The 25366-nt window shown below is 46.4% G+C and overlaps 1 protein-coding gene and 1 non-coding gene across 2 annotated transcripts in view; one reads left to right on the top strand and one right to left on the bottom strand.

Moving 5' to 3' along the window:
- Positions 1 to 25366, top strand: part of RTN4R (reticulon 4 receptor) — a 108956-nt gene that overhangs the window by 24193 nt on the left and 59397 nt on the right. The gene's annotated exons all lie outside the window — the stretch shown is intronic.
- On the bottom strand, positions 2690 to 2762 carry TRNAQ-CUG (transfer RNA glutamine (anticodon CUG)). The gene has a single exon. It is a non-coding gene; the product is annotated as a tRNA-Gln (tRNA).

Genomic DNA, 25366 nt, shown 5'->3' with positions numbered 1-25366 from the left:
TAATAACGGTATCATGGGTTCTCAGCAAGATGCCCCCATCAGATTTCTGGTTGCCACATTCTGCACCAGCTGGAGCTTCCAAATCAGGCCCAAGGGCAGCCCCACATAGAGCGCATTGAGGTTACCAATAAATGGGCTACAGTGGTCAGGCTATCTTAGTGCAGGAACGGCTGTGGCTGGAAAATCAGGTGAAGGTGGTAAAAGGCAGGAGAACACGCCAACCTATGCCCTTGCTCCTTCAGAGGCAGTGCAACCCAACAACAACAACAACAACAACAACATCCCAATCGAATGTTAAAAACAATACAGCATTAAATATTTAAAAACTTCCCTAAACAGGCCTGCCTTCAGATGTCTTTTAAAAATAAGATAGCTGCTTATTTCCTTCACATCTGATGGTAGGATGTTCCACAGGGCAGGGGCCACTACCGAGAAGGCCCTCTGCCTGGTTCCCTGTAACCTCACTTCTCGCAATGAGGGAACCGCCAGAAGGCCCTCGGTGCTGGATCTCAGTGTCCAGGCTGAACGATGGGGGTGGAGATGCTCCTTCAGGTACCCCATCCAGAACAGGTAACTTTCCTGTCTCCCAAACATGGGAATCACCCACCCAAAGAGCCTCCATCTTTGCAGGATCCAAGCACAGTTTATTGGCCCACATCTAGACCACCACTGCATTCAGACACCAATCCAGAGCTTTCACAACCTCTCCTGATTCAGATGTTCTGGAGAAGCAGAGCAAGATTTAATGGAGTCGGTTGCAGCAGAGTAGATTTCGTGGCATTTATACTTGGCAGGGGTTGCTGACGTGCAACGGCATTTCATATTTGCCCGCAATGGAGGGCTGGCGCATCAAGCATTTAGTCCCTTGATGGTGTTGCATTGAGGACATGCAATATTTAGCACATGGCAGCATTTGACATTTGAGAGATGACGCTTGGTGTCTGATAAAAACAAACAAGCCACCACATGATGCAAACAAGTCTAAAGCCTGCAGGAGGATCATTTCGAGAGGCGGAGAGGAACAGCAGCGCCAAAGCCACACACTGTTGACTTTCAGCATTCAATATCTGCATGGCCAAATTGGGGATGTCGGAGAATTCTGCGTGTTTGCAGTCAGGAGCGGCTCATCCCTTTTTGCCACTTGAGGCAAAATGGGAAGGTATCCGCCCTGGGTGTCATCCCATTGTGACAAAATCCCCCCTGGTAGGATCACCGTGCCACCCTTCTGGGTGCCAATCGCCCCCCTGGACACTGATCGCCACGCCAATTGCCCCCAATGGGGGCAGAGCACAGCCGTCATGGCTGTGACATAAGACAGAGGATACAGCAATGGACTCATTTGCTATAAGAGCAGCAAACACAAATATAAAGGGCCTGTTCTGGCCCACAAGCAATTGTTTGCCTGGTGCTCCTAGACCCCACTTGATTCTGGCAGCGGTGGCAAAAAGAGTGGGGAAATGGGCTGACCCTTCCAGAGGGCACCCAGTTGGAGAAGGCTGTTTTATACCCTTGACTTTGCTCTGGTCCTTTCCAACCCTTTGACACCTCTTCTATCACAGTTAGACCCAAACGAAAATCATCATAATGAAACTGGGATGAATTCCTGATTGACGTTCTTGACATTGTTATTCCACAAAGCTGGGTGGAACTGACTTGATGTTCCATCTGAATCAAAAGGCAATTCTTCGGATGTTTTGCATTAGGTGATGGCTAGGCCGTGTCTGACATCTGCTGTGGGTGGATTTGTCCATGGAACGGTGCACACGACTTTATGGATTAAAATCTGCCATTGAACTTGGATGCCCAACTGCAAAATGTTTTGAACTTCTTCGTCTTCTTCTTCTTCTTCTTCTTCTTCTTCTTCTTCTTCTTCTTCTTCTTCTTCTTCCGCCTCCTCCTCCTCCTCCTCCTCCTGAATGCAGATTTAAATCCTTCCCATTTTTGTTGGCTGTAGCCTTTGACATCAGCATTCTGCCTCTTGATGCCCTTTCCTTACACAGCCAGAGCAGCTCGCCTTTGCACAGAGCTATTTCCCCCTTGCTGCTAGGCAAGCTCAGGCACGGAGGTGATCAGCTTACCCAGAGACTCAGGAGAAGTTGAGATATACCCATATCATTAGCTCAGCTTAGCAAACGTTATTTGCTGCAGAAATTGCCTTGCGTCCCCCCTTCCTGGCTCCTGCTGCTGCGTTTGACTTGCCGGCATTCCCTGCTGTGTTGTGTGGAGAATGTTATCCACCTTAGCCTGTTTGCCAAACGCCTAATTGCTGGTTCTCACTTTTCTTGTTTTGAATTTAAATCCACACTGAATTGAACCCCCCCAAAGATTTGTCTTCACAAAGCACGTAGCCTCTGATCAGGGATGTAGATCATAGCTAGTAGCCATCAATAGCTTGAAGTTGATCCAATCCTCTTTTAAAGCCATCCTAGCTGGTGCCCAGTGGGGGTGAGTTCCACAGGTTAACTAGGCTCTCTGTGAAGTGCTTCCTTTGTCTGTCCCGAATCTTCCAACATTCAGCCTCATTGAATGTTCATGATAAGCTGGTCATACTCAAGTGCTGACCCACTGAAATGAATGGGAATGGCTAAATTAGGTATGTGTCTACTCTGAGTAGAATTTAATGGAATTATAGAGTTGGAAGGGACCCTGCGGATCATCTAGTCCAACCCCCTGCAATGCAGGAATCTTTTGCCCAACGTGGGGCTCGAACCCACAACCTTGAGATTCAGGGTCTCATGCTCTACCAACTGAGCTACCAGAGAATTTAGTGGACCACAACCTGTATTTGAACAGCAAGAAGGAGAAGTCAATAAAAGTGCATGGGCATTGCTACAATTTTTCCAACGAAACTTGTGGTTCAGTATTTCCTCTTCCTGAGTTTAGGATTGCGGGTGGTGAATGGAACAACCGAAAGAAACCGTAGTTAACAGATTCATCCATCTTCACTCAGAAATGATCGTGGAGTTGAAGTTCTGTAGATTTTGAGAGGGATGATGCCCCCTTTCCCTCTTATGAAAGCATCCTGAAGTGGTCCTTTGTTCCCCAAAAAGTAGGACAATAAGAGCCAGTGTGGTGTAGTGGTTAGAGTGTTGGGCTAGAACCCAAGAGACCAGGGTTCAAATCCCCACTCAGCCATGAAGCTCACTGGGCGACTTTGGGCCAGTCATTGCCTCTCAGCCTAACCTACCTCACAGGGTTGTTGTGAGAATTAATCGAGGAGGAAGAGAATGAACCAAGACATGCCATTGAGCTTTTTTGGAGAAAAAAGTTGGGATATAAATGTAATAAATAAATATTTTTTAAAATAAAAGTAAAAAATGTGTTTTGAGGGGAAATATCTACTTAAATTCAAATCACAGAAATTAAGATGGAAATGGGACAAAATGGGTTAATGAGTGAGCCCTGGAATCAGACTGGTTTGCACGTCTGTGTCCGTGGCTTAGAGTGGCACAGTTGGCAGCTCTAAGATTTGCCCAGGGCTTCAAAATAATAGAAGCCACCTGGCTGCCACTCCCCCCCCCCCACACCTCTGGTTATATCACCCGGCAGTCAGACGCTGGCATAGATCAGCCCTGAGTGCTAATTAATTAAGGTGATTGCTACTGTGGCTTGTGATGGGCTTATAATAGGTTTTATCTGCAGTTATGAGGGAGTGGCAAGAGATTAAGGAGGTCTTAAGCGGTCTCCTAATTGGCCTCTGATGGGAACGATGACATCCTGCGAAGAGCTCTTGCAGCTGCCCTTTCCACACCCCCTGGGAGCAGGCACTGCGGTTAAAAGCAGTGCAGAACCCTCAGGATCCGTAGCCCAGCGGTGGAGCATCTGCTTTGCATGTAGAAGGTCACAGCTCCAGGTAGGACTGGGAATGTCCCCAGTCTGAAAGTGGAGAGAAACTACCTGTCAGTATAGATAATGGTGAACTAGAGAGGTGATTGAGCTGATCATAAGGCACCTTCCTAGGCCCCTAAGCAGAGGGCCATTCTTCAGTGGTACAGCACCAGCTTTTTAGACCCTCCAGGTATCTCTATTTTCCAGGGACGTCCCTGATTTAGAGAAGTCATCCCTGTTTCTGATTTGATCCTGGAATGTCCCACTTTTCCTTAAAGGTAAAGGTAAAGGGACCCCTGACCATTAGGTCCAGTCGTGGCCGACTCTGGGGTTGCGGTGCTCATCTCGCTTTATTGGCTGAGGAAGCCGGCATACAGCTTCCGGGTCATGTGGCCAGCATGACTAAGCTGCTTCTGGTGAACACACCAGCACACGGAAACGCCATTTACCTTCCCGCCAGAGTGATACCTATTTATCTACTTGCACTTTGACGTGCTTTTGAACTGCTAGGTTGGCAGGAGCAGGGACTGAGCAGGGACTCATCCCGTCGCGGGAATTCGAACTGCCGAACTTCTGATCGGCAAGTCCTAGGCTCTGTGGTTTAACCCACAGCGCTACCCGCGTCCCTTTTCCTTAGGATGTCCCTATTTTCATCAAAGAAATGTGGGAGGGTATGGAGTTATTTGAGCCCTGAGCCATCTGAAGGCAATCTTGTATAGGGAAGTTTTTTTAAATGTTTAATGTTCTATTATGTTTTTATATATGTTGCAAGCTGCCCAGAGTGGCTGGGGCAACCCGGTCAGATGTGTGTGGGGGTATAAATAGTAAAATTATCATGATGGAATGGGACGTCCCTATTTTCATTGGAGAAATGTTGGAGGGTATTGTCAGGCTTCAGGAATTGGCTTCCTTCTCCATGTCAATCAATAAGCAGATCAAATGAAAGGAAGGTCTTACCGTTAGTTTCTTTAATAAACACAGCAAGAGACAAAAGAAAGTGTATCCCTAGAACGGCGGTTCTCTCAATTAAGGTTTACTCCCTCCATCCCTATGAATGTACGTCACTCCTACGCCTTGTAATCTGAGCTTGTACCTTCTGCTCTTTTTGTTCTAACACTCTCTGAGCTCTCCCTGTCCTTAGGGATGGCGGGGGGGGGGGGCAATAATGCTGTTCAGAGACTATGAATCTGTTAACCCTCTCTCTTCTAGTGTTTCTTCTGCTAGCTGTTCCCCATCCAGTACAGTGGTACCTCGGGTTACAGGCGCTTCAGGTTACACACGCTTCAGGTTACAGACTCTGCTAACCAAGAAATAGTACCTCGGGTTAAGAACTTTGCTTCAGGATGAGAACAGAAATCGCACGGCGGCAGTGCGGTGGCGGCAGCGGGAGGCCCCATTAGCTAAAGTGGTATCTCAGGTTAAGAACAGTTTCTGGTTAAGAACGGACCTCCAGAATGAATTAAGTTCTTAACCCGAGGCGCCACTGTGGTTCCCAACTTCTGCTTTCTGAACTATGCCCCTCTGCAAACCATTGTTCCAAATCTATACTGTCCTCCTGCTCCTGGGAAGATTCAAGATCCTGATTAGGAGCAGGGGGTGGGGCTGCTCCCACCCTTCCTCCTCAGTGCAGCCCTCCTCCGCACTGTCCCTGACAGGTATGAGCTTTGCATGCAGAAGTGTTCAAACCCTGGCACCTTCTGGTAGGTGCTGGGGATGTCCCATCACTTTAGACCATGGGTAGCCAATGTGGTATGGGGACGCGAGTGGCGCTGTGGGTTAAACCACAGAGCCTAGGGCTTGCTGATCAGAAGGTCGGCGGTTCAAATCCCCGTGACGGGGTGAGCTCCTGTTGCTCGGTCCCTGCTCCTGCCAACCTAGCAGTTCGAAAGCACGTCAAGGTGCAAGTAGATAAATAGGTAGCACTCCGGTGGGAAGGTAAACGGCATTTCCGTGCCTTGCTCTGGTTCGCCAGAAGCGGCTTAGTCATGCTGGCCACATGACCCGGAAGCTGTATGCCGACTACCTCAGCTAGTAGAGCGAGATGAGCGCCGCAACCCCAGAGTCGGTCACAACTGGACCTAATGGTCAGGGGTCCCTTTACCTTTACCTTTAGCCAATGTGGTAATGTAAGATGAGCCTGCTGGATTAGGCAGAGACCCATCTAGTGCAGCATCCTGCTTCACCAGTGGCCGGCCAGATGCCTGTGGGAAGTCTGCAAGCTGGACCTGAGCACAACAGCACTCTGCCCATCTGTGATGCCCAGTGACTGGTATGTGGGGCATCCTGCCTCTGTCAGTGGAGGCAGAACATAGCATTGCAGAGTAGTTTGTCGGCATCCAGCCCTCACTGCTGGTGCCAGCAGACAACACACACACACCCTGGAGCCAAGCAAGGCCTGGCTGGCCAATGTGGCCCTTGGATCACCGCAGCCTCTCAAATTGGCTTGCAGCTGGGAGGGTGGTGTGAGACAAAGGCAGCAGCCAAGTGGCCTTCAATCCCAGCCTCGCCAGAGTTTGTTGGACCACAATGCCCATCAACCCCTCCACCAATGGTCAGAGACGATGGGAGCTGTACAGGGTCAGGTGGAGTACAGGGTCAGGTTTAAGGTACTGGTTTTGACCTTTAAAGCCCTATGCAGCCTAGGACCCATGTACCTACAGGACCGCCTCTCCTGGTATGCCTCACGGAGGACCTTAAGGTCCACAAATGACAACACTTTTGAGGTTCCAAGCCACAAGGTGGTTAGATTGGTCTCAGCTAGGGCCAGGGCCTTTTCAGTACTGGCCCCGACTTGGTGGAACGCTCTGTCACAAGAGACCAGGGCCCTGTGGTACTTGACATCTTTCCACAGGGCCTGCAAGACAGAGCTGTTCCGCCTGGGCTTTGGTTTGGACTCAGTCTGACCCTTATGTTTCCCTCCCCTTATGGTCTTGATCTATGGGCTACTATTAAAATGAGGCTGCATTTTAAATTATAGTTTAACCTGTATTTTCAATTGTTGTTTTTTTTAATTGTAATTTTACTGGTGTTAGCCGCCCTGAGCCTGGCTCTGGCTAGGGAGGGCGGGGTATAAATAATAATAATAATAATAATAATAATAATAATAATAATTACAGCAAAAATAAAATAAAATCTGGAGGGTATCACCTTGGTTACCCCAGGTGTGGAAAACACTGAGTCAGGTGGACCCAATGGTCTGGCTCAATACAAAACAGCTCCCTATGTCTGCTGCATCCAAACCCCAACACAATTCGTTGCCCAAATTGGAAAAGCAAAATTGCACCCTCCACTGGCACCGGTTAACATGGGACACAACCCACTGGCGAAGAAAAGTGGGGAAGTCCTGATGGAAGAGGAATGGATACAAAAACTTATGGAATATGCAGAAATGGTAAAACTTACTGGAAAAATAAAAAATCAAGGTAACTAACTTTCTACAAAAGAATGGAAATGGTTTGTTGAATATTTACAAACAAACTGCAAATGGATAAGAACTTTGGCAGGGTTATTGTAATAACCTGCAGTTTTATAAGAGTATACATTTAATGTAGATGAATAAATGATTAGGTGAAGTTAATCTGGAAAATGCAGAAATTATATTAAAAAAACCAAATTTAAGGAACTGCAGAAAGAGGGGGAAGGAAGTCGAGTTTTGAAATGTTAAAATGATTGTAAAATTATTGAAATGCATAAAATTGAAAATCATAAATAGTTTATTTTTTAAATTGCGGGAGGTTAATATGTCTATACCAGCCCAACTGAAATTGTCAGGGAAATAAGAAGACTGTGATCTGGGCCTTTGCAGAGTGTGCAGGACAATCTCCAGAATCCAGAGAGCTTCACTGAATATTAATTCATTTTTTCTTACCTGCTGTAAGTCACCCAGAGAACTTTGTTCTAAGGATGGTGTGTGTGTGAAAAATATAAACAGTATAGAAAGCAGGGTATGTCCACACACAGAGAAGGAGACAGAACCTTGCATCAGATGAATGATTTTCTATAATTAAAAAAATACCAAGAAAAAGAGTGTGCTTTCAGAATGCAGTTTATATCTACCTTAAAAAACCCCACAAAACACATCCTTAGGAGGGGAGGGCGCAATCCAATCACTGCCTGGCATTTTGAAGGACATTTCCGAAATGGAAACAGGAGCAATAAACTAAAAGGTTACTTTCTGCATAATTCCCAGGGCGTTTTGATCAGTATGGTGGATTTGCTAGAGCCAAAACTTCTTCTTCCATGACAGGTACATGCTCTGTCAGGGCAGCAGGAGGATGGGGAGGAGGTCAGGCTTCTGCAGCATCTTATCTCTTGGTGGAGGTTCTCAGGATTCTGCTCTTCTTGTGGTTGTGGAGCAGGGAGTACAGCAGGTGTGGACAACCCAAATCATTGCAGCCCAAGGGACAAATTCATTCTTGGTCAACCACCATGCTGCTGTTGGGTGTGACCCAAAGTGGGTGCGGTGACCTTGCACTTTCTCAAACGCAGGGTACAGATTACCTCTTCACCTAAAGACACATGGGGTTGTTGTTGTTGAATTGTTTTTATTACATATTTTCTTGGGCTGCGAAAGTACATAAAGCGTCTCAGTTCATAGAGTCCTTTTTGCAAATCGGTTATATTCTGTGAAAATGTTCAGGGTGGCAGGAGAGAGAAGTTTTTAATGTGTGACATTTTGATGTATTTTTAATCTTTGTTGGAAGCCGCCAAGAGTGGCTGCGGAAACCCAGCCAGATGGATGGGGTGTTGTTAGTTGTTTAGTCGACCCCCTGGACCAGAGCACACCAGGCACTTCTGTCTTCCACTGCCTCCCGCAGTTTGGTCATGCTGGTAGCTTTGAGAACACTATCCAACCATCTCGTCATCTGTTGTCCCCTTCTCCTTGTGCCCTCCATCTTCTTTCGCTCTCACACACCAATTCCACCTCCTAGGAATTGTTTCCATTTGCATTTTAAAGAGGATCCATCTACCAAAAAGCAAGGCCACTGAGAGCCAGTGTGGTGTAGTGGTTAAGAGCGGTGGACTCGTAATCTGGTGAACTGGGTTCTCTTCCCCGCTCCTCCACATGCAGCTGCTGGGTGACCTTGGGCTATTCACACTTCTCTGAAGTCTCTCAGCCTCACTCACCTCACAGAGTGTTTGTTGTGGGGGAGGAAGGGAAAGGAGAATGTTAGCCGCTTTGAGACTCCTTAAGGTAGTGATAAAGCGGGATATCAAATCCAAACCCTTCCTCTAAAAAGAAAAGAAAAGAAAAGAAAAGGAAGACCACTGTCCTTCAAGAGTCACACTTCTCTGAATTTTGTGATGCAGCTCACCAGCCCCAAAATATGCAAACGGGGGGAATGTGCACAAAAGTGAGCAACATCTGTGAAAGTAATGTGCAAAAATGTACCTTTGGCGATCACTCGTAGCCAAGTAAGATTGTCTTCCATAAACACGGTTTTAACAGTGAGTCCGTAAGTGACTGTGGAGACCAATTCTGGATCCACATATCCTTCCACAGTGGGGACGTTGGTTTCCAGGCAGGAGTTGATCACATATGAATTATCGTGTGGATTTTTTAATTATTATATTAAGGTGCAAACTAAATGCAGGAATGGGATGACTTGAACTTTAGAATAGAAAAACGAGAAACAGAGAAGTCACTGCTGATGAATTCTTCTCTTAATCCCTCCATTTCCCAGACAGCCTTGCCCTGAATATAGCGCAGTTATGGTGATATTATGAGGGTTATCGAAGAGACCCAAGGCCTTGCTAGCTAATCTAGCAGATGTTGAGGTGACTTAAGCAGACCCAAAGGCTCTCCCCCTGCTTAACTGGTCATAATCTTCAGAGAAACTCCCTGCTCTCCTGGACGGAAACTGCAGGGTGGACGAAAATAAACCCCAGAGGGAGTCATGCATTTCAGGTACAAAAGGCAGGCCTGTCACCTGTCATTGGTGACCCAGTTTCTCAGGGACACACACCCATTTGTCAGCGGCAAATGAGCTCATGCCTCATGAATGGTATTTTTCTTCCATTTGCTATGCTGCCTGTGTGATGTGGACTCAGAGCCAAATGAGATTTGTTTGTTTGTTTATTTTTAAGTGCAAATACTATACCCCTGGAAGGGATGGGAAAAATGGAAGGTGCAGAAAGGGAACTTACTTCATCCTTTATTGCAGCCTTAAGAATCATGCTTCTTCTGAAGCTTTGGGAGAGAAGCTCTTGTTTTCCCCAAATGCAAATAGCAGTTTCGGGGGAGAGAAGCAGCAGGAGGGAAAGGGTTAAGAAATCCTTTCCCACCTGATGCTATTTAGATGATGATCAGTTCACTGCCAGCTCATATCAGCATCTAAAGAAATGTGAACATTGAGTTGGTTGCCGGGAATCAGAAGGGGGAAAGTCCTGTTGATGTTGGTTAAATGTTTAGTTGGGGTTGGCGGTTATTTTAATTTGGGTATAATTGTAAACTGGTTGTTGTTGTAGTAATTATTGGTTTCTATTGATGTATTGGTTTGTTTGTTGCTTGTATAGAATATTTTGTTTCTTAAATGTTTGGTGCTTTGTTGTGTTTTTATATATGTTGTCAGCTGCCCAGAGTGGCTGGGCGAACCCAGCAAGATGGGCAGGATATAAATTTTTAAAAATATTATTACAGTCGTACCTCGAAAGTTGAACACCTTGTGAGTCAAATGTTTTGGCTTCTGAACGCCACAAACACGGAAGTGAGTGCTTCCGTTTGCAAACATTCTTTGGAACCTGAGTGTCCAATGAGGCTTCCACAGCATCTGATTGGCTGCAGGAGCTTCCTGCAGCCAATCGGAAGGCACATTTCCAAATATTTTGGAAGTTGGACGGACTTCCGGAATGGATTCCGTTCGACTTCTGAGGTACGGCTGTATTATTATAACTCAGATCTTGCTTGCAGGACTTCCCAGAAGAGGCATCTGGTTGGAACTCACTCCCACAGAAGGCAGAGATGGCCATCAACTTGGATGGCTTTATGAGAGGATTAGACAGATTCATGAAGGAGAAGGCTGTCAGTGGCTACTGGCTATGATGACTACGCTCTGCCTTCACTGCTGGAGGCAGTATTGCCTCTGAATGCCAGTTTTGCGGACAGTTGCACTTAGGTCTTGCTTGTTGGCGTCCTAGAAGAAGCATATAGTATAAGAATGTTAAGAAGAGGCTGCTGGATGAGGCCAATGGCCCGTCTCGTCCACCATCCTGTTCTCACAGCAGCCAACCAAAGGCCTGTGGGAAAACATCAGGCAACATCTGAGCACGAAACATCACTGCCTTCAATTGTGGAGTCAGAGCATACCCATCGTTACTTTGTGCCCATGTTGTTTAGGGCTATATGAATTAAAGCAACAGCCTTGAACCCGGATAGCCACAGGCCACCCATTGCCAATAGCGAGCCGGGGCTCTTTCCCCAGAGCACCCCAGATTGTATAGAGCTGGAGGAGACTCTTGAGAGTCCCATGGACTGCAAGAAGATCAAACCTCTCCATTCTTAAGGAAATCAGCCCTGAGTGCTCACTGGGAGGAGAGATCCTGAAGCTGAGGCTCCAATACTTTGGCCACCTCATGAGAAGAGAAGACTCCCTGAAAAAGACACTGATGTTGGGAAAGATGGAGGGCACAAGGAGAAGGGGATGACAGAGGATGAGATGGTTGGACAGTGTTTTCGAAGCTACCAGCATGAGTTTGACCAAACTGTGGGAGGCAGTGGAAGACCGGAGTGCCTGGCGTGCTCTGGTCCATGGGGTCACGAAGAGTCGGACACGACTAAACGACTAAACAACAATCATTCTCAACCAAGGAAGATGTTTACTTCAGGTGAAGATCAGGCATTCATGAAGCCTGCGCTGGGTGGGTGAGTCACAGATGCATTATGAGCTGCTTCTCGTTCAGCTTCCCCTGAAAATGTGACACTTTGGACGGTTGTTGAAACATGCCTCGTCTTAACCACTTCTCATTTCCTTTGGTCTCGCTCCAATTTATGTCAGCTCAAGCCTGCTGGTGGCTGTGGTGAGAAGGACATGAGTGACAACTCCTGGGATTTTCTAATCACAAATAGGCAAGGGTGAAGGGAACGGGTAGGGGTGAACCAATTTGGAGCTTGGATTATTTCACAAATGTCCACTTTTTTTTTGGAGGGGGGATGATCTGGTTTCTCCTCAATGTGCCAGGAGCAGAACGTCTATCCACACCATTGGTCCGAATATGTCTCACAAAGCCAAACTTGCCCTGCTGTAGCCGTCTCTGATTTCCTCTTGTTCTGCTGATGGCTGGGCTTGTCTTGCCATTAAGTTTCCTTTTGCTCGATTGCTGTCTCAAAGTGGATCTCCCAGCGATCAGCCTCCTTGTTATTCCTGATGTGTCCTCCTTCCGCTCCATCCGGATGCTGGCTCAAAAAAAAAGTGCAGAGGTCCAATTACCCTTTGAATGCCCCATTTGTAAAACCGGCATGTTCACGATTTCCCTGTTAAGCGCTGGTCCAGGTGAGACATTTCTGAAGCCAGCTGCTGCCTGTTTGAAGCCAGGCAATCAAATGAGCTCCACACCTTAAACTTTATCTCCATTCCTGTCTGCGTGTCTCCTGATTCATCACTAGCCTTTGGCGTGCCGCAATTTCCCGTGAATCCCATCTCCCCAAAATACCATTCTGGGTCTCTCAGCTCTGCAGTCTCCTTTTGTCATTTTTTTCATGGGGTGTATGTGTGTGATTGTGCACAAGAACTTAGAATGAGGGTAATTTTGCAAGCAGATCAATCTTCCTCACATCGGTAAGGAAGGAAATCAAGATGAAGAAGAGCGTTGGCTAGAATTTCCACGGTGATGTCAGGGCTCTATGCCTCTTCATTCATTCATTCATTCATTCATTCATTTTATTTCATACAATCTATATGCCGCTTGGCTATTAAAAAAAGCCCCCCCTTAGAGTGGTTTGCTGAAATGATAAAATGATAAAATGATAAAGTTATCAATAAGAAAAAATTAACAACATTAATTTAAGGCTTAAATTAGTTAAAACTCTCACCAACATTCTAAACTGTTTTTAGCAGGTGCCAAAACGACCACAGCGAAGGCTCCTGCCTGGTATCAATAGGCAGGGAGTTCCGAAGTGTAGTTGTTGCGTGGCAAGTCCCCTCCCCCATGTGAAATGAAGACACTGGACACATTATTTAAGGTTAATGGGCATAAAAAGGCCACAACTTTATTGATTGCAGAATTGAAAGGTATTGGCCTTAGGCATTGGCTCCTATCGACTACCCGGCATGGAGACCGGGAAGGGTTATCCACAAGCCGTGGGAGTCCTGTTGAAGTACGCCAACTAGGATCCCACGGGTGTCACTGCTCGGGGGCGTGCCGGAGGCCCTTACCTCCCTAGGTTTCGGACAAGGCAACGCTTCCCGGAGTCCTCTACCGGACTACCCTTTTCATTGGGGGAAGGTGATGGCGCTTCCTTCCCCCCATTCATTTGCATAACAATTCAACCCCCTGCCAATGCCTAACCACCAATACCGCGGAAGTTGTGATGTTTGCTACGAGGTAGGCGAAAAAACCAAAAGGCTAGAAGTGCTCCAAATTGGAAAAATTCCTACCAGGCCCCTTGCGGCGACCAACCGGAGTCCATAGCAAGGTCATAGCTAGCTAAGCCTAAAGGCTGGGTGGGATGGGAAAACCGCTCAGCTGGAAAGGGGAAAGAGGGTGGTCCCCGGGCGTGCCTGGCCTTAAATAGGCTAAGCCCCGCCTCCCCAGGCCACTAATTGGCGGGCAGGGTAGAAGGCACGCCCGGGGATTCCCTGTTCTCGCAGGGGCAAAAGGCCAGCCCCCGCGTGTGTGGGAGGGGTTAACCTGCAACCCCCTCCTCCCTAAGCTCAGAAATGGCTCTCCCACACTCAAAGATGGAGTAGTTACAAATGCAAAATGGGTGCTATGTGGAACCTGTGGAGGTGCCAGTTCCATTGACTGAAGCAGTTGTACGGGTGTTTATATGGGGTAAGGCGATCTTGTAGGCAAACTGGTCCCAAGCTGTTAAGGCCTTTATGTACTAATAGTAGGTAAAGGTAAAGGTAAAGGTAAAGGTAAAGGACCCTGGATGGTTAAATCCAGTCAAAGGCGACTATGGGGTTGCAGCGCTCATCTTGCTTTCAGGCCGAGGGAGCCAGCGTTTGTCCACAGACAGCTTTCTGGGTCATGTGGCCAGCATGACTGAACCGCTTCTGGCACAACGGGACACCGTGATGGAAGCCAGAGCGCACGGAAATGCTGTTTATCTTCCCACTGCAATGGTACCTATTTATCTACTTGCACTGGTGTGCTTTCGAACTGCTAGGTTGGCAGGAGCAGGGACAGAGCAAGGGGAGCTCACTCCGTCATGGGGATTCAAATCACCAACCTTGGTAAGCCCAAGAGGCTCAGTGGTTTAGACCACAGCGCCACCCACCCTCTCCCTAATATGAATAGTAACACCTTGAACTTGACCTGGTAGCAAATCGGGAACCAGTGCATATCTCTGAGCACCAGTGTTGTATGCTGACAGAGCCTCACTCCCATAAGCAATTGTGCTGCAGCACCCTGCACTAAGGGACGCGGGTGGCGCTGTGGGTTAAACCACAGAGCCTAGGACTTGCTGATCAGAAGGTTGGCGGTTTGAATCCCCATGACGGGGTGAGCTCCCGTTGTTCAGTCCCATCTCCTGCCAACCTAGCAGTTCAAAAGCACACCAGTGCAAGTAGATAAATAGGTACTGCTCCGGTGGGAAGGTAAATGGCGTTTCCGTGCGCTGCTCTGGTTCGCCAGATGCAGCTTAGTCATGCTGGCCACATGACCCAGAAGCTGTACGCCGGCTCCCTCGGCCAATAAAGCGAGATGAGCGCCGCAACCCCAGAGTCGGCCACGACTGGACCTAATGGTCAGGGGTCCCTTTACCTTTACCTTACCCTGCACTAATGTCTTCATCCTATCCCAGTGATGGCTGTTGTCTGTTGGGGCTGGTAGGGAAGAAGACAAGGAACACAAGAGCAAATGGTGTTGGAGTCGATGAAAGGCAGGCTCTTCTTATGACTTCATGAAAAATCTCTAGGCAAAAAGCTCTGGGGTGGGGGACTTGAAGGGGAGGGGCACCTGTGAGGCCATTTAACCTTCTGCTTTTCCTGTACAGATTAAGGCATGAGTGGGGATTCTATGGTCTTCCAGACTGACCCAGAGAGACTGGACAATGTTTCAGGATGATAGGAGTTGTAGTCCATCAACATCTGTGAAGGGTTCTGGTTCTCCAGCCCTGTCCTAGACTCCTGTCCCAACCAATCAGGGATCACATATTAAATGTGCAATATTCACCTAGGACAAGAGATGAAGAACCTGTAGCTCTCCACATGCTGTTTGACTCCAAATCCCATCGGTCCCAGATAGCATGGCCAATGGTTATGGATGATAAAGATTCTGGTCTAGCAAGACGTGGTGGGCCACAGGTTCCCCACCTTTGGGTTAAGCAAAGAAGGGGAAGTCAATGATGCTCCCAGCTTTCACTGTTCTTGATGCCTCTCCCTAGGCTCACCTCTCACTCTTATCTGGACAAATAGTTGCTAGAGCATGATACTTTTAATCTCAGGGTCATGGGTTTGAGCCCTACAATGTGCGAAAGATACCTGCGTTGAAGGGGGTTGGACTAGATGACCCTTGGGGTCCCTTCCAACTCTACAATTCAATGATTCTATTATTCTTTCCATTGGCCAGCTGTATTGCTAGTAATTTCCAAGGTTTGAACCCTCCTTGCTCACACAGCTTGTGGAAAGGAGCGACCCATTTTTATCTCCCCGCCCCCGCCGTGCCTCTTTGGAGGCAAATTATTTGGAGGCAAATAATATATTTTGTAAAAAAAAAATGAAACCCATGTGTATCTATTAGGATATTCAATAAAAACATTCTCTCTCTTCTTTTTTTATTGCCCTCTGAGGTCTAATTCTTGAGGCTAGCAAGATCACAAAGGCTTTTTAATGCACCTTCTAATGAATGCCAAACTTCCCTCTTAATGAATAGGGTTTGCAGTTTGCGAGGAAATCAAAGCCATCTGAAAATCCTGTTCTTCTGCATATCCTTTTTGCAAGGTAATGTCATGTGCAACAGAAGGGGACACTTATTTGAGAGAGTGGAGGGTGGTTTTTTTGTCTTGCGATTCTTCAAGTCAAGTGGATCTCTCCCCCCATTACCCCCCCCCACAATTTCCCTACAAACAAGGCTTTTTAAATTTCTCCATACAATGCCATTGGCAGCATATTCTTTTAGAGAGGCCCATTCGTCCCACAACTCAGACCAGGCAGACAATGGCAAGTGGAGCTAACCCACTTCTCTGATGGATTTGTGGCTTTCTCCTCCTTCGATGTGGATATATTCATCCTGCTCTTGTGTATTGCAAGGGAAGAAGTCCTTGGCCGGATGCTGTCAATGAATGCAAATATTCTTCCCCAGCTCTTCACCTGATGCACACAGCATGGTAGCCTAACCATTCATTTGGACGATTGTAAGATTCAGGAGAGATAAAAGAAAGTCCTTCTTCATGCAACGCATAGTTGATGTACGGAACTCGCTCCCCCAGCAGGCAGTGATGGCCAACAAACTGGATGGCTTTAAAAAAGGATCGGACAAATTCATGGGCTATCAATGACTATGTTCCTGAAAACCATAGGATGGGAGAAGGCTCAAAGCCTACTTGAACTTCCCCCACAGGCCTCTGGTTGGTCATTAGGACAGGGCAATACAGTGGTACCTTGGTTCTCAAACTTAATCCGTTCCAGAAGTCCGTTCCAAAACCAAAGCATTCCAAAACCAAGGCGCACTTTCCCATAGAAAGTAATGCAAAATGGATTAACCTGTTCCATACTTTTAAAAACAACCCCCAAAACAGCAATTTAACATGAATTTTACTATCTAACAAGACCATTGATCCATAAAATGAAAGCAATAAGCCATGTACTGTAGTCACACAATCAAACAATGAGTAGCTAAACTGGGTTCCACACAGTCACAAAAACAAAACAAAAAAGCTGCAAAAACAAAAACGCAAAATAAATAGCAAAAACAGACAGACCTCAGAGTAACCCTCAAAACTGAAGTGTAGCGCTCAAAACGGGAGTGTAACACTCAAAATGAATCACTTTCGGCTTCCGAAAAAAGTTCGCAAACTGGAACACTGGCATCTTGGTTTGCAGTGTTTGGGTTCCAAGTTGTTTGAGTACCAAGGCGTTTGAGAACCAAGGTACCATTGTATCTGGTTTTCAACACTGTGATATTGTCAGGCTGTAGAGGTTCTAACCCCCACAGCAGGTTGCCAGGAATGGATAAGACAAGGAAAAGTCCTTATCATCTACTTTTTATTCAATATTTACACAGAGAGGCTTGGGAATGCAGCCTTTTGGAATAATGGCCTTGTCCCGAGTAAATCTCCATTCCCTCTTCTCTCGCACTTCCTCATTCATCAACAGTAGGGCCATCTGTCTCCGAGCTCTTTGCTCTCCTATTTTTAAGGCTCGCCGGGTTCTGGGAGATGGTGGGTCTGGAATGCTTTCTAGTGATAACGTGTCAGCCAGCTGCTCCAGCTCTGCCTCCTCCTCCTCTCCCATTATTTCCCAACTTTCCCCCTCATCTTCCTCTGAGCTGTGACCTCCCTCAAACCCTTGTTGTAATTCTGAACTGTCTCCTTCTTCTCTGGAAGGGTCAGGCTGGGAGGCAGCTCCATCACTCCTCCTCTGCCCAGTCCCTGACAGATAAACGTATAACCAGATATACTGATATATCACAATGTCTGAAATAAAGATGGAACTATGTAGAGGCATTGGCTGGCTTCATGGTTATGTCTTCTCCAGTACGCAGGGGAGAGGTGACCTGGCAGATTTAACAGGGACTGCCTTAGCTGGCTTCACGGTTTCCCCCACATTGTGATAACACCCACCCACCCACCCACCATGATTCACAATATATTGCCAGGTAAAAAATTACAAAACCGATATCACACTATTGACTTCAAACCAGTTTGGGATGATGTATCGATATATCCCCCAGCCCCATTTGCCGCTGTGAGGATGGGATGCTGGACCCGATGGTCCATTGTTCTTATGAAGGACTCTTTTGATGTTCTTCTGTTCTTGCACATTCAAACCCTTTCCCTCCCTCCCTCCCTCTCATCGGGGGCTGCAGACAGCTGGCATGGAGCCGCCGCAGTTTAAAGTTCCCCAGGTCTAAAATATTTATTAACGTGAAGCTGTAGTTAGCACTTAAGCCGAGGGCAGTACAGTAGAAGTCTCTTTGTTGGAAATGGAAGTTAGTGAGGCTGAAAAGCCATTACGCTGTAAATATAAACTAGATGAAGTGCTCGGCTACAAGGAACCTTAAATGTCCCGTTGCCGGTTTGCGTTCCTTCTGCAAGGCAGAGTGCCTGCTTAGAGGATCACTTGGCTCAATCAATCTGCTTGCAAAGGTTGCTTTTGCCAGAGCAATAGCTTGCGGGGGTGGAGGTGGCGGCAGCAGAGGGTGAGCCAAGGGGCAAAGAGATGTTGAGGTGAGCCTAGGGGACAGCATTTCCAGAGAGTTTGATTCTGTTTCTGTGCCAAGTGCGCGACATGTAAATGAGTGTGGGTGGATGATGCTGCAGGAATGTTTCTCCAGCAGTTGGGCTTCAAGATAGGGTAGGATGGATGTGCTAAGGAGAGATGGTGGGTCTCTTTCTCTGCCCAAGGGTCATGTTCCCTTCTTGGCAAGCTTATGGTGGTGACATGCCCGTGGGTGGCACGACCAGAGACTAAACTGGGTGGAGCAATAAATGTAAAGGTTACCTTTGTACAGTAAGCTTGATGTACCCTCCTGGACCCAAGTAAACTGGCTAGAATATTGACCAGGTTCAAGAACAATATTCCAACCAGACCAATACACATGTTTCAAAGCAGAACCAGTAAGATGAAGGGAGCATGTGACCTGGAGAGAGTTCTGGAGGCTGCTTAAAGGATGAAGGGTCATTTTTATTTGGAAGGCTCCCTTATGGCACTGGTTCTGAGCATGTGTGTTTATGGGGGGGGGGGGTCCCCTATGATCTTGAATTCCTTTGGGGCATCAGGAATTGCCACAAGGTGAGGCATGATGTTGAACTTAATGCCTCACTCCATCCCCGTCTTGTGTGAGCCCATATCTTAGCATTAGAGCAAATGGCTGCATGTACCCTGATATTTGTGCTGCAAGAGTCTTCAGGGTTTATTCAGGGTTTGGTTTCATTGGAATGAAGGTCAATGGAGACTGTGGTGTCTTTAGGATTTATGGTTTTATTGCCACACATATACACCCTGAGCAGAGAATGGAGAGGCTCACCGCATTACCATTCCAACCGATATTGCCTCTCCATTGGGTTTCAAGGGAGATCCCCAAGCAAGAGTTTTGGGTCTGGCACAGAGCAAGACATGTTTCTGTGTCTCCAGCTTCCAGCATCAGCATACTGTTCAATTGTCCGGATAAAACCTAAATAGTCCCGTGAGAGCACAAAGCCCAAAAACGTGAAAGATCGTGATCTTGTGCGAGAACATGGAGCCCCAAAATGTGTGTTTGGGGGCTCAATATTCTCAAACAGGTCACTTGACTCACCCAGGAGTGCGGCCCAGGAAATGCACTCCCAGTTTTTCTCCTGGACATGTTAGAGGGAATGCATCAGCTAAAACTCTATCTCACACACAGCATCCCGTGACCTATTTTGTCCTTTCTCAGATGATGTGGCATCCAGCCAGGTGAGGTGGGAAAGGGCCCACCCATTTGTCTCCATGGCAACCTTTTTAGATATGCAAATCGTGGTATTTAACTGGCCAGCCAAGGCTATTACCTTAACAAAGGAATTGGCTTGTCTGGTTCAGCAGGTCTCCCCTTATTAGATTCTAACCTCACAGAAACAAGATCATAGGCTTGGAAAGGGATCCATGCGTATCATCCAAACTGACCCCCGCAAACCTATAACAGTATGGTTTGCATCCATAATGTCCTGTGTTTAAATCCATGGTGTCTCCGGTTAAAAAGTAATGCTGTGCTGTGTTGAAAATGTTATCCTGCATTTTCTTTTAAACAATTCACCATCAGTTAATCAGAAAATAAATTGCATTCAAAAATGATATAAGGGGAGAGAGAGAATTTGGTGAAATCTCATGGGTTTCTGTGATCATAGGAAGAGCCCTCCTAAATCAAGCCAAAGACACATCTAATATTTACTTGAGAGTAGACCTGGTTAGGATCGCACATCCTAGAAGCTGCACTCCTAACCCTGTTTGTCTGGGAGTATCATTGAACTCAGTGGGACCGATATTGACAGAGGACAAACCATAGCTAACTATAATAGCTGTTCCCTTTGGGAAGAGAGATTCTTCTCAAAGGGATCTGTTTCCAATGAGAAACAACTGGAAAGTATTTCTTAAAGCCATCTCTGCAGTGCTTTAAGTGGATCTCCGATTCTTTGGGAAATTGAACCATGAATCTCTTTATGGTCTCTTCCTCCACCCACCCACCCCTTTTAAATAAAAATAATTCTCCCACCCTGCACTACTGTGAGGACTTCAGACAGACTTTTAAATGCGCTTACTTGTGAATAAATTATGAAGAGACTTCCTCTGATAGAGCGAGCCTTTCAGGCAGCAGATCAAAAAGCAAATTAAATCCTCTTTGGTGTAATTTCCAGCATAGTGGTCTGGTTCATTTTGAAGATCAGGGTTTAGGAGGGCTCCCCCCCGCTCTTTGTATGTGTCATTTATATCTTCTTTTAAGACAGTTAGTGCAAAAGCTTTGGTTAAAGGCTTTTGACTATAGAAGGAAGGGAGAGTCCGTCTTTCTTCCACAGCATCTTGGAACAGCTGTGTTACTGGTACATCATAATACAGGAAGCACTTTATATATTCCTCCCTGGCCAATAGGATGCAATGGTTAGCCTAGGTGGGTGGTGTCAGTCCAAAAGGCTCTTCCCTTAGAACGTGGCCACCCCTGCAATCAATAAAATCATAGACTTGTAGAGCAGTTCAACAGTGGACCAGCCTCCCTTGGAAAGTGATGGACCTTCCTTCATTGGAAGTTTCTAAAGAGAGGTTGGATGTGTTAGAATTCCTGCTCCATGATTGCAGTCATGGGATTGTTGTCTATCACATGATGTTTTGACTCCACAGAATGGGAAGTGATGGAGACAGGATGTTTGTGTTACTGTGTTCCCTGAAGTGGGATTGTTGTCCTTTTGCTTTTTTGCTTTCTGATGCTAGAGAGAGAGGGAGCCGTGTTGCAGTGCTCCATGTGTATTTATATGTAAATAAAGTAGATTAGCCAAAATGCTGAGTTGCTGAGGTCTGCTACACAACTGACCAAACTCTGTGGATCCCTAAGTGTGCCGATATCTGTTAGCATCGGTCGCTGTGATGTTCGGGCTAAAGAAAGCTTTTGAAGCTCCTGAACAAATGACCAGGAGGTAGAGAACTTGCCAGTCGGGCATGTGTCTCTGCCAGGGTCCTACTCAAGTGTAGGCCGAGCCCCTAACAGGGTGGCCATCTGTCAGGGATTTTTTAGCTGTGATTCCTGCATTGCAGGGGGGTTGAACCAGATGACCCTTCCAACTAGGATTCTATGATTCTAAATACAGACACAAGATGCAACACAGTTTATCAGATTTGGTAGCCTGATGGTATCACCATGAACTGTGACAATATCACTGAGGATAAATGAAGGCAGCAGAGAGGAAGGGCAGAGGAGGGCTTTGGGAAATGGAATCAGAGTTTCACAAGGAGTTCTGGATAGTTGCCAAGGAAAGGAGCTGTTCTTCAGCACCACTGAAAGTGTTTTTTGGCTCGTGCTTAATCATGCACTTTTCAGCAAAGCTCTTCCAAAGTTGTCTCAGGGAGACAGCAGCCTTTCCCACCTGGCTCTAAGGGTACATTTTGCACTTTGGCTCATGAGGACCCAGACTTGAATCTCCCTGCTATACACCTCCTGAGATCAATGGACTTAAGTAGATTATGGTTTAAGTCCAGATAAGAGAAAGATCCACGGTGCAGAGTCGGCTTATCTTTTCACTCCAGCAAACCAACATCTTAGTGGTTTGACCACATGGCTAATGCCGCTGATTGATGCTAATGCTCTTAAAGCTTCTTAATGCAGCACCTTCTTAACTTGCCATAGCGAAATGCATGAGAGGACAGCCCCATCCCAAAAGATGCCCAGCATCTTTGCCTTTCTCTCTGTTGAGCTATGTGGCTCAGGTGGTGAAAATGGCAAAAAGGAGAAGAGGATGGAAGAAAGGAGAGGAGCATGTGCCTCGCTTTGGACAAGCAAGTGATGCTCAGATGTTCTTGTGGTTGTTCCCAGTCCCATTGATCTTACTGGTAGTCTCTTGGCACCGCGTGAAATACCATATAGACCAACCATCTCCTACTTGGGGATTTGCAGCTGTTTCGGACTTCAGCTCCAACATGTCGGCATGTTGGCTAGGCGTGATAAGGGCTGTAGCCCAAAATGGCCTTGCTGGTTGGTGCTGATGGGAATTTCAGTCCGAAACAGCAGAAAGGTTGGGGAAGGCTTCCTGAAACGGCACCTCAGAATTGGGTTTTGCTTTGGTGAAGGGCAGCACTTTAACTGAATGCCTTAGAAGACAAGGTGCCTAGTCATGGCCCACCGCAGTGTGTTCTCAAGGCAACTGGTCCCAGAGCATGCTGTGAGGGGATCTACATTGACTCTGAGCACAATTCAAAGTGTTGCTGCTGACCTTCAAAGCCCTAAACCGCTTCAGCCCTGTATACCTAAAGGAGCGTCTCCACCCCCATTGTCCCGACACTGAGATCCAGCTCCAAGGGCTTTCTGGTGGTTCCCTCACTGTGAGAAGTGAAGTTACAGGGGAACTAGGCAGAGGGCCTTTTTGGTAGTGGAACAACCTGTGGAACAACCTCTCATCAGATGTCAAACAGATAAACAACTTCAGTGGTACCTTGAGTTAAGAACTTAATTTGTTCTGGAGGTCCATTCTTAACCTGAAACTGTTCTTAACCTGACGCACCACTTTAGCTAATGGGGCCTCATGCTGCCGCCGCACCACCAGAACACCATTTCTGTTCTCATCCTGAAGCAAAGTTCTTAACCCGAGGTACTATTTCTGGGTTAGTGGAATCTGTAACCTGAAACGTATGTAACCTGAAGCGTATGTAACCCGAGATACCACTGTATATGACTTTTAGAAGACACCTGAAGGCAGCCCTCTATTGGGAAGCTCTTAATAGTTGATGTTCGGTTTTGTTTTCAACATTTTGTTGGGAGAGGACCAGAGTGGCTGGGCCAACCCAGTCAGATGAGCAACTTATAAACAATAACATTATTGCTATTAGCCACATTGCTGAAGCGAAGCAGGTCCGGCTCTGTTCAGTGCCTGGATGAGAGGTCACTTGGGAAGTCCTTTGCATGCCATCTTGATTTGTGCAATGCGATAAAAGAGCTGCATCCATTTAATCCATACCCTTTGCAATCAATGAACTTAAAGAAGCAAAGTTGAATCATTCTTAGTTGCTTGACTTCAGTCTGGTTGTCTCTTTAACTTGTCAACTTGTTTTCACTGGGTCTACTTTGAGTATGACTCTGTCAAACAGAACCCTAAATATTTTAACTTTTTTATTTTATTTTTTAAAATACCTTATGTTGTTGAGGACAACTTGTATAGTTGTAATGCTTTGTTTTTCACTCCAAAGACGATGCCCTATGTTTCATGCTATGTTCACATGCTCCCTCCCTCTCCACTTTCTCCAACACACCCACCCACCCAGTTTAACTTTCTCTTCTATACAAACACCTTCAGTAAAAATTACAATCTGGGTGAACAAGCATGAGCCAAAGATTCGTCAGATCCGTCTTCTTCTTCTTTGCTGAAAACTTGTCATTTGCGGAGTTTGGAAATGTTAATGAAAACCTCTTACTTTTCACTGTTTGATGCATTGAGTGTGTTCATGGTTTTCTTCACCCCAATCAGCTAGGGATGATGGGGTGGGGAGGTGAGGAGGAAAAGGGGAGCCTTCTCTGTTGCTGTGGCAACTGGACTGATGCTTCCTTATCCAATCCAATGTGCACCCCATTGAACGGAATGCCGTGCAGAGGAACAATGCCTACATCTGCCCATCCACATGCCTCTCAGAAGGCAGCTGCTGTTCCATTCTTTGTTTCCCTTTCAATGGGCAGCCCATCTGGATCTGGGATGAATGAACCTGTTGCTTTCATTCTCTCTCCCTTTTCCAGTCTTAAATTCAATTTGCCACATTTCCTCATTTTTTTAAGAAACCCAAAAAAATCTCCTCATAAAAATATGTCAACATTTCAGCGCAGATTGCTCCTTATCTTCATATTTCTGTGTGAAAGTTTGCCTAGCAGACCTGCAGAGAGACGTTCTATTCTTTCCCTAGTGCATAGTTTTCCTCACATGATGCTTGCGTGAGTCTGGGTGCCAAATATATCAATTTATTTTTTTTGAAAGCTCCAGGCAGATACATAGAGAATTGAACCTGCTCTTTTCCAAGTGGGCTTGGGAATGTAGCTTCATGCTCAATGAGTCCCTTAATCCCTGGCTGCAGGAGACCGTTTCATGAGGTACCTGCAGCCCAAGGCTCAGACAGTTGTCTCAGACCCCATTTTCTTCTTCGTTTTCACCATTCAGTGTTTATCAGAAATGTATAATGAAGACACAATGCTGGCAGGGGCAAGCAAAGCATGTTTGTGAATCTATTGCTCTAAACACACAAAGCGCCGCCGTTGCAGATTTTGATATATAAGGGGGGGGAGGGGTTTGGGGGGAGGGAGTAGAAAAAAGCTTCCCAGCAAAGCACCAAGACTAGCTCTTGGATATATCCAGGATTAAACTGCAAAGGGAAAGTGTATTGATTGATATATTTATTTGACTTTTTAAGCCACCTCACATCAGTTAGGATCTCAGGGTGGTTGGCAAAAATGCTTTTTAAAGCACTTAGAATGTGTCAAAAGCCCAAAGAGTGTCTGGCGGCGTTGTGGAGACAACTGGTGCTGTAGTGGTCCTGGGTCACGGGGGCAAGGACCAGAGCCGGATTTACATATAAGCTAAACAAGCTATAGCTTAGGGCCCCACTCTCTTCGCCCCCCCCCCAAAAAAGGGGGGAAAAACTGGATGTACATTTCCAAAGTATAAGATAAAAAACAAATAAAATTAAAGCTACATATGGCAACAGTGTTTTGTGTTGTGTAGGCCCCTATGATGTAAGTAATGGGCCCCGCCTGCTAGCCTGCTCCATAAAATATCACTGGTTTGCTCATTTCTATATATAGGGTGTCTACATTCTGCCTGGACTAGTTGCATGGCAACATGTGCAAAGGGCTTTAGATACCTATTAGGTCCATAAATTGCCATATAACGTATAGTCAGCACATACAAAAACCAGTGACAATTTATTGTTGACAAAGGACAGCTGGACATATAAAGGCCGCCATTACTTTCAGTAGCTTAGAGCCTCATCAAACCTAGATCCTGCCCTGGTAGGAGCAG

Source organism: Podarcis raffonei, chromosome 16, assembly GCF_027172205.1.
Source record: "Podarcis raffonei isolate rPodRaf1 chromosome 16, rPodRaf1.pri, whole genome shotgun sequence".
Classification (NCBI taxonomy): Eukaryota; Metazoa; Chordata; class Lepidosauria; order Squamata; family Lacertidae; genus Podarcis; species Podarcis raffonei.
This window is presented reverse-complemented; position numbering and strand designations above follow the sequence as displayed.